Consider the following 10,586-nt stretch of genomic DNA (forward strand, 5'->3'; position numbering starts at 1 on the left):
CAAATCTAGTCAAGTCGAAGGCCCATCGAGTGGTCCAGATAGGCTGAATGCCCCAAAGAGGGAGGTCCAAATGTGTCGATGACTAGGAGAGCGGTTCAGATAGACTGAGGACCGGGATTCGGTCCAGTCAGACTGTTGGCTCATTATGCATACTGTATTTGTTATATGATATGGTGATATTTGTATGGGGTTGTTATTTTGGGGAAACTCACTAAGCTTCGGGCTTACATTTATGGATTTCATTTCAGGTACTTCAGATGATCGTGGGAAGGCGAAGGCATGATCGTACCGCCCCTCTTATTGTTATAATTTTGATGATTTGATATTGGGATACTCTAATATTTGCTATTTTGAAAACAACTTTGTAATGTTAAATGGTTTAAAATGTTTTGAAAAAGTTTAAAATTGGCCTGACTTTTATGGATGTTACAAAAGGCCCATCAAATATTTTTTTGCATCGGATTTTCTAAGGTGTTTAAAATTTGTAATTTCCAAATCAGTTTTTTGGGTTTATATTTTCTTATGTTGCTAAACATTTGGATTTAAAGGGCCTTCGGCCTGAGTAAGGAATGACGATTCAATTAAAATGTTATGATTCAAGTATCAATAGATTAGTTTCCAATTTTAAAAAGATAAAGGTACGTGTGGGTGTGGAAAATTTTCTAGTTTTCTGGAAAAAAAATTTCAGAAAAAAAAAACGAAAATTTTGAATACATGTTTTGTTCGTTCAGTTTTCCAAAGTTTTATAAGAAAATGAAAATTTTCAGTTTTTCAAATTGTATGTAATTAGAAAAGTGATTTTTATGGTTTTCCAAAGTTCTCTAAATTTCTAAAATAGAAAATGAAAAATCCATCGGTTCCAACCAAACGTGTTTTTTAAAATTTTCGATGAAAACTAAAATTGAAAACGCAATTCTATTTTCTGAAAATATTTTCGTAAAAAATAAATATAGTATTCCATAACCAAACGCATCTAAGGATATGTTTGGTTGCGGAAATTTTTTCAGTTTTCCCAGAAAAACGGAAACGTGTAGTTTTCTAAAGTTTTATAAGAAAATAAAATTTTTTATTTTTTCCAAATTGTATGTAAATTAGAAAAGTAATTTTTATAGTTTTGCAAAGTTTTCTAAATTTTTAAGATAAAAATGAAAACTTCACTGGTCCAACCAAACATGTTTTCTAGTTTTCCATGAAAATTTTAAAAATGCGTTTGATTGATTTAGTTTTCAAAAAAAAATCCAAGAAAATGAAAATTTTCTATTATTCAAATTGGAATTGTGTTTTTTACAGTTTTCCAAAGTTGTAAAATTGAAAATGAAAGGTCCACCGATTTCAATCAAACGGGATTTTTATTGAAAAACAAAAATGAAAACTTAACTCTGTTTTCTGAAAACATATTCTAAAAAAATGAAAACAATTTCGATAACCAAACGCACCCTAAACTATTTCAATTTACCGTATTTTACATTTGGTTTTTTGCAAAGATTTTAATTTTAGTGTTTAGTATGTGTTATGTTTATAAAAAAGGTGCAATATTGTAAATTTTGAGATCCCGCACAAATAAATTAAATTTTTTGTTCTTATTATAGAATCTTAACTCAGATTACTAAGTAATACTTGATTGTTGATTGCAATCCTCCTTGATGTTCACTGGAGTAACAATTATTCTCGTTGGTTTTCAATGTACATACATAGTTCTGTTGTGTTCTGTGTGTAATCTGCATCTTTTCACAAAAGGCTTTAAAAAAAAAAAAAAAAAAAAAAAGCTAAACCAATACACAATAATGTCAAATACTTTGTATGAATCAGCCGTAATGGAGACTAGCCACAAACCAGTAAACAGATTTTTTAAAACACACCTATTTGCACATTTCTCACCATTCTAAGCTCCTCTTAAAGTTATGTATATGGATACTTAATTAACAAGAGATTAAGTATTAAATAAGTCTGTTAACTAGTAAGGGCAAAAGTGAAACAAAAATATCATTTGTGGCAAATGAGAACCGTGGTTGTAAAGTTAACGGGTTTTGAGGTAATAACCGTAAATTTAAGGTGTTTTGAGGTAATAACCATTTTTAAAAAGCAAATACAAGTTTACAATAGAGAGTAGTCTTGTCATGGTCATTAACTATCTGTATACATAATCAATCTTGTCTCCTTCACAAACTCCACCACTCTCCCCTCGGTTTTGAGGTAATAACCATTTTTAAAAAGTAAATACAGGTTTATAGTAGTGAATAGTTTTGTTATGACTATTAACTCTCTGTATACGTAGTCAATCTTGCCTCCTTCACAAACTTCACCACTCTCCCCTCCGATTTGAGGTAATAACTGTTTTTAAAATGCAAATACAAGTTTACAGTAGAGAGTAGTCTTGTCATGATCATTAACTCTCTGTATACGTAGTCAATCTTACCTCCTTCACAAACTTCACCACTCACCTCTCTGTTGTGAGACAATAACCCTTTTTAAAAAGCAAATACAGGTTTACAGTAGAGAGTAGTCTTGTCATGGTCATTAACTTTGTGTATACGTAGTCAATCTTGCTCCTTCACAAACTTCACCACTCTGCTCTCCGATTCTACTCTCTAACCATCCGCTACTGGATCACCAAGCTCCAATCTTGTCTCCTTCACAGCGAACAATTAAAGGTTTTCGCACATAGATGTATGCTTCCAATCTCCACATTCCGTCTCTTCCTCGACTTCACTGCGAAAAATCAAAGGTTTTTACAAGTTATTATCTGACTCATAAAACTTTTTTTCCCTAATTTGAACTACAAGCTTCATGTTTTCTTAAAATTTAAACCCTAATTTGAACTCCACAAATTTAAAATTAAATTAGGAACCACTCGAATAATAAAACATAAAATTGTTGATCGACCATTATCAACTATTTTCAAGATCAGGTTTTTAACTCATGTATTAACCATCATGCTTGGTACATATATCGCATTTGGTATATAATGTTGAACAACTTATATTCAATGAAGTTTGTGTTGTAGGCATATTTTGGTCATTGTCAAGTATTTTCATTCCAATTCTCTCTTTTTGGACATACCAACAATCTGGATGAATGACTCGTTCTATTTCATCATAGTAACCATTTAACCGTTATTTTTTTACAATGTGTTATCAAAAAATGAAATTTAAGTATTAAATCTTTCACCTTTTTACAGCTTTTTTTTTTTCTTTAGTGTTTCACATTCTTCAAGAATAATAGAAAGACTAAATCCAACTTTTCATGATTTTACTAAATCCACCTTATCGTAACATGAATCTGGTAATTTCTTGGTTATAAATGATTATAGTTGGGATAAAGGCGTTTAAAAGAGATTTTGCAATAAAATTTAATTTAATGTTTTGAGAGTATTAATTTTAGATTGAGAATAGTTGTCTAAAAAATACGTTATATGACTTGCATTGTTAATGAACATTTTTAGCAATATACTCACAAAGCTCACTGCTATAAGAAACAAATTATGCTGCTATATTCGAAACAGAATTGAGCTAACGTGTGAAAAAAAGCTTGTGAGATTATAAGTTTTCTAAAATTGCATTTTGCCCTTTTTCTTATAATTGATTAATTATTTTAAATATTAAAAACCATATAAAGAAACGTTTACTTTTTCATGTTAAGACTATTTAACCCAATGTAATCAATTAATTATTAAGAACTACAACTAATGTTAGCAAATTAGATCTTCAATTGCATGTCTTCATTGAAATACGAAAAAATTTCAAAACCTCCTGAAAATTTAGAATACAAAGAGTACCACAATTGCACATGACATCGTTTTCCCCTAATTGCCTAAAATGCCCTTTCCTTTTAGTATTTATTTTACCTTTAATATTCCAAATGCCAGTCATTTTTCTTTTGTGACTTAACAAACCACAAATCACTGAATCAGGTTGTCTTATAACATTTGCCCTTTTAGAAAAATAATTATTCAAAACCTCTTGGACCAAATAACATATAGTGATATACAATAAAACATAATATAAACTAAACATCAGATGTTTTTTTATTCGGCGAATTAGATGGTTAAAAACAAAATAAATAGAATCCAAAAAAAACCAAAAACAAACTGATTAAAAAAACTTGTGAAAAGCCAACACTCTACTTTAGAATTCAATTTTTTATTTAACCCTACACTTGTAACAACAAAAATGGGAGAAATTTCAAGTTTAACAAAAAATAGGAGAATTTTTCAAGCCGAGTTGTTTTTCTATTTGATACCTTGACAAATACAACAAAGTCATTATAACTTTAGAAGAAGAAAAATATGAAAATATGGCAATCGTTTCTAACAAACAAAATATCCAATAGCAAGTTATCAAAACAGGAAGTTCATGAACTGAAGTATCCAACAGTATTCCAACACACACACAGATATAGAAAATACCAATGTATTTTGGAATATATAGCACTCTACTACTTTCATTTTTCCAGCTTTTATCAATGTACAATGCATAAAAACAATCTACAATGGAAAACTGTCTCAACTCATAGTTTCTTTTTAGGTTGAATGCTAAAAAATAGCAACATACTTAAAGCCAATTCTCATTTTAGGCGATGTACTTGTAAGCTAAATAGCAAATGAAAAATTTTCCAATCCGTTTTGCTAAAAAAATCATTACAACAGTACAACTCAACTTCAAATAGTAATATTAGCTGTTTTGACACCATTTAATTTTGTTGATTTTCTCTTTAATTTCCAAGCTTTTTAAATAATCAAACCGAATCACATAGTTGTACATCCAACAAAATAAATAAATATTTAACGAAGAGGTGAAAAGGGGTAAAAATGTAAATTTTGTCGAAGATTACCCTAATATATTCGGTTCTAGTGTTGCTTTACATTGAGCAGGAATTTCCATCAAAAGCTGCAATCGCAAATTCTGTCTCTTTACGGATTGGAGCCACATTCTTCTTGGACATAATTTGTGTGAAATTCACAAACTAACATCCAAACATAAGATTAACATCACAATATTATCTGATGACAAAGGGCATTCACGTCTTTTTACATAAATGTTGACCTGGAAATCATCAAATTCACGAGAGGGAATATTATCGTCAAATTCTTTCATCATATCACATGGCTCATCTCCAACTCCAACTAATATGATAGATAGTGGAACCTTATCTCTATACTAATAAAAGAGTAGGTTTTTTGTCATGTGTCATCATATTAAACATCTTAACTAATGTGTTGACACTTGTCAATCTATTAGTTCTTTATTTTAAATTTATTAGACATCATCATTAATGTGATGCTATTTGTCAATATATTTATTCTCTATTTTAAATTTAAATTTTAAAGTTTAAATAGTAAATTTATATTATTGTTTTCATTAATTCACAAATAAAAAATGTTTAATATATATTAAAAATTAATTTTACATATTTATTTGAATCAACGATTATAATTTCATATAACTAATAAAAACATCTCTTAATTAATAATTTATTTAAAATAATTGATTAATAATTTTGATTTTTTACTATAAAAGTATAATTAATTTTATAACCGTGGTTCCCACGGGTTATAAACTAGTTGTAATATATATATATATATATATATATATATATATATATATATATATATATATATATATATATATATATATATATATATTATAATAAATGAAGGTTTTTTTTCTATTTTTCACTTGTCATTTTATTGTAATTTTTATTTTATTAAATTAAAATTCCACATTTAATATGTAAGGTAATATATATGTATAGTATTTATTAGAAAGAGTTTATATATGTAATGTATTCAATACATTAAAGTCTCATTAATTTTAATAATTCAACTTTTTTTCATTTTTCTTGTAAATTAAAACTTTTCAAATTGTTAAAATTTTATATTTGTTTTTTTTAATTAAACTCATGTAATACATGGGTCTCACACCTAGTGTGTGTGTGTGTGTATATATATATATATATATATATATATATATATATATAAATTATAAATAATTTATAAATTATAATACTTTAGTCTTTGCTTCAACTCTGTTCTTGTAGGCTCGGACTCAAATTACCAAGTATTAACACTTCTTGTTACCTTAAATTTAATTAAAGGTTCACTGTGAAATTTGTAAAATTATAACAGATTAATTTATAAAAGTTAATAAAAAAAATCACCTGCCCATCTGCAATAATTATTAATTAACATGTGATACTGGCCCCAGCTATGTTTAATGACAGGGTCAAATGATGTTGGTCCTGTAAAAATATGAGCATTCAAGATATAAAGAAACAAATTATAGAGTATAGGATCTCAAACCTGCAAGGTTTAAATGAGGGACAACTTCCCTGTATCCACTCTCTTAGGAGTCTTGAACTATACCCTCTTTTGAAATACGAACACATGTGGAAACAAAATCAACATAGAATTCGTGAAATATTGAGATACATTGTTGCTGCTGTTGGGTTGCAAAGTTCACATTTGAAATCAGGAATCAAAACATCGGAAGACATACAATTGAATTCATGAATATGAGAAATAGAACTAAAAATCAGAAGACACAATCACAAATAACTTACCTAATTCGATAGTCCGATGATGGTGGGGCTAAGCAGCCTTGATAGTACGATTAGGGCTCTTAATTTTAGTCTTGCATTTAAACGAGGGGTAGCTTTTGTGTATTTAATTTTCACAAAGATGTTGCCAAAGTAAGATAAGGTTAGAGACAGATGACATATATAGGAGATATTGGTGATCATATCAGGACTTTTATCATTCATTACATTCTGTTGTTTATACACATAAAAAAAAGTTGTCAAAACATTTATCTTATCTACAAGATGGAAAAACATGTGGGTTTCTATTCTCAACATCAAAATTGATGGTGAATTATTGTTAGCTAGAGAAGTTGAGGGTGACTTCCTTTGTGGAAACCGTAGAAAGAGTGTTGCGTTTACAGGATGCATTAAAGTTGAAAAAGTTTCGGCTATCATGCAATGTTTTCGATAATGAATCTCAAATATATTCATGGATTTCTTATGCAATCAGGCACAAAGTTGGGGAGCTTTCTGAGACCGTTTTTAAAATGCCTCCATCTATGATTTCTATGTCTGTGTTTAAGAGTTTAGCCTGAAATAAGAATGATTTGTGATTTTGAAATTTCATAAACATGTTTCTTTTCCATGATTGAAAACCTTACACATAACTCTTGTTCGCTTTCTAGATCATGGTTATAAAGAAAAAAAAAAAAAAAAAAAATTTCAGGGTGTCTAGTTCTGAAAGAATTGGATTTGAAAGACTGCAAGTGGCCATGATTAGATAACATTTTAATTTCCAGATCTACCTTAAAGAGGTTGAACATTTATGATCCAACATTTTTTGATGCAGTTGATGGTTTTCATGTAGTTAAGATTAAAATTAACGCACCAAATTTTAGGTATTATAAATATAACGAATATTTAGAACACAAGAATCTCTTGAGTAATATATTGTCCCCGGTTAAAACATAGATTCGTATGGCTAGTGCAGGGAATACATTTCGAACTCATGATCTACTTAATCAACTTCAAAATATCATAATGTCTTTGACATTATGTGATCTGACCTTAGAGGTAATTGACAGCCTAATCTACATATTAAATGAAATATATTAAAATTTGCATCTTTGAACAAAATTGATTGATAGACTAACTTTTGTGTTTTTCTTTCCCATGAAAAAACTTTTTCATTTATAGATAATAACTTTTTTTCTATATTCCAAAATTTGACCCATCTTGTGCAGATTTTGTGAATTCCAAATAGATTGTTTCGTTAAGAGCACTACAATCTCTTTGTTTCTTTGAGATGGATTACTCTTTTACCACGACTGAAACAAGTAAAGAGTAACGGGACAAAAGGAAAGCAAATCCACCTGAGAAACAAAGAGATTGTAGAATTGGACAAAAGAAAAGCAAATCCATCAATGCTCTTATAGCCTCTTCTCGAGTTCAACTAAACGAAAGGAAAAAAAAAAAAAAAAAAAATAGGTGGAAGTGAGAAGAAACTAAAAGAAATTAATGTTCCTGAGTTTAGTTAAAGGAAGTGGAAAGAAATGGAAGAATCACTTTTCCTCCTAACTTTCCTTTTGATTTGTAAGGATTTTGAAAGGAAAAACAAAATGTTTAATTTTCTTCCACTTCTCTTAAACTCGGGAACATAAAATACATTTCATTTTTTTCTTTCTTTTCTTTTCTCTCCTTACTTTCTTTTATCTTCTTTTTTTTTTTCTCTTTGCTACAACTCGGGAACTAGACGTTAATGAACAATCTATCCAGATTTCTAACTCAACATAAGATTAGTCAAATTTGGGAACATGAGAAAATGGTTATTATCTGCAACTAAAAGAGTTTTTTTATTGGAAAAAAAAAAAAGACACGAAACGCAAAAGCCAATTTATCAATTTTGGTTCAAAGAAACAAGTTTCCATATATTCAATTTAATATGTAAATAAGGTTATCAATTACCTTCAAAGTCAGATCACATAACGTCAAAGATAGCATGACATTTTGAAGTTGATTGAGTAGATCATAAGCTCAAAATGTATTTTCGGGACTAGCAATGTATTTCCACACTTTGATCAGGAACGATGTATTACTCCAAAGATTTTTGTGTTCTAGATATTCATTATATTTATAATACCTAAAATTTGATATCCATCTTTATCTTAACCATATAAAAATCATTAATTGCATTAAAGAATATTGGATTATAAATGGTTAACCTCTTTAAGGTAAAACTAAAAATCAAAACGTTCTCTAAGTACGACCACTTACAGTCTTCGAAATCCAATTTTTGTAGAATTAGAAAAATATTTTTTTCTTTATAACCATCATCCAAAGAACCAAAGCTATGCTCAAGGTTTTCACCTAGGGAAAAGAAACATGAGATATAATTTCAAAATCACAAATCATTCTTATTTTCAGCTAAACTCTTAACTATAGACCTAGAAATAACAGATCGAAACACGTTAAAAACAGTCAAAGAAATCTCTTCAAATTTGTGTCTGATTGTATAAGAAATCCATAAACATATTTGAGATTCATTATCGAAAACATGACATAATAGACGAAACTTTTTCAACTTTAATGCAGCCCGTAAACGCAACACCGTTTCTAAAAATTCCACAAAGAAAGTCATAATCACATCACACTCAGTTTCTCCAACTCACAACAATCATCATCAGTTTTGATAGAAACTCATATATTTTTCCATCTTGGAGATAAGAAACACATCTTTAGAGCTTCTTTTGTTTTGTGGGCATACACATCAGAATATAATAAAAGATAAAGTCCTTATACAATCAGCCATATCACCTTATCCTCAATTTGTTGTTGCTTGTCGCATGTGTGCTCACTCACGCAAAACATTCAAGTTTATTAGCTTTTTGAGAATCAATTAAACTGAACACTTTAAAAAAATAACAACTTAACTAGATCATAAACGCACTGTGACATGAGGGATAAAAAGAACTTTTAGAAAAAGATAAGGGGAAAAGATGTTTGGTAAAAGTATTTGAAAAGCAACTTTTGGGAATTTGATATAAGAAAAACTGACTTTTTGGAAAAGTCAGGAATTCCTAACTTTTTGTGACTTTTCCTAAAAGTCCTTTTGCCCCTTGAAAAGATTAGCCAAACACTCTCAGAGACACAGAGAGACTAACAGATTAACACTACCGATCACAAACAGACCAACAGATTAAACTAAAAGCATACAATTGATAAAGCTTTGAAACACAGAACTTAGTACTTCAAGAATTATAATTATAGATATCCATAAAGAGAAGAAAAAAATGATTCTTGAAGCAAAAATAGTCTAAGAACACGAAGAATTCGATCGATGATGATAGTACAAAGATGAAGAACACAAAGAAGTCGATCGATGATGACGATACAGAGATGAAGAACACAGACACGAGCTCAAGATAACACATTTGCACACAACCTTTAATCTGTCCCGCTGCTTCTCAATATCTCAATTTTTTCCCAAACCAAATAACTTGCGTTAATAACGAAGCAGAGCAAGTGAGAAGGAAAACCTGAAAATAGGGTGGAGAGCACCGAAGCTTCAATCGTCGATGCAGGTTTTAGTTTTCCTCGTTGAGCTTCAGTAGTCGAAGCAGATTTCACCTTCAATCGATGCAATAGGCGACGACAGATGATCACTGATCTATGCCTTCAACTTCAACCTTCGTTTTCGATTCGTGATTTGTGAATGCATAAGGCGGCAAGGGACTGGAGACGGTATGAGAAAAGAAATGGAATGAGATGCATTTTTTTATTAGGGCACGGATTCGGTACCATGTAATATGTGGGTTGTGGGTTTACCCACTAATCCAAACTATTAACACAATCCAATCCATTTAATAAGTATATTGGTAGGTTTGTGGGATGATGGGTTCTAATCTGTTTTTTTATGTGGTATTAGGGTTTGGATCGAACATTGCCACTTCTAACCATCTTCAACTTATCTTTATTTTTCCTCAAAAAAAATAAAGTAAAAAATAAGAAATAATGTTTCATCTCCAACCCTACTTCATTTTTTACTCTATTTTTACCTCCAAAAAAAATAT

The 10,586-nt window shown here is 29.6% G+C and overlaps 1 long non-coding RNA gene across 3 annotated transcripts; it reads right to left on the reverse strand.

Annotated features, from left to right (window-relative positions):
• Nucleotides 1–2,055: 2,055 nt before the first annotated feature.
• LOC145043339 (uncharacterized) lies at nucleotides 2,056–10,382 on the reverse strand. 3 transcript variants are annotated; one of them, XR_013680967.1, is made up of 3 exons: nucleotides 6,157–10,356; nucleotides 4,831–5,042; nucleotides 2,056–2,709 (listed from the first exon to the last, which is right to left on the reverse strand). It is a non-coding gene; the product is annotated as an uncharacterized LOC145043339 (long non-coding RNA). The 3 variants fall into 3 exon arrangements; XR_013680968.1 differs by lacking the exon at nucleotides 2,056–2,709 and having other exon boundaries at nucleotides 4,703–5,042; nucleotides 6,157–6,437; nucleotides 6,559–10,367; XR_013680966.1 differs by lacking the exon at nucleotides 2,056–2,709 and having other exon boundaries at nucleotides 4,703–5,042; nucleotides 6,157–10,382.
• Nucleotides 10,383–10,586: the final 204 nt, after the last annotated feature.

Source organism: Lactuca saligna, chromosome 4, assembly GCF_052625555.1.
Source record: "Lactuca saligna cultivar CGN05327 chromosome 4, ASM5262555v1, whole genome shotgun sequence".
Classification (NCBI taxonomy): Eukaryota; Viridiplantae; Streptophyta; class Magnoliopsida; order Asterales; family Asteraceae; genus Lactuca; species Lactuca saligna.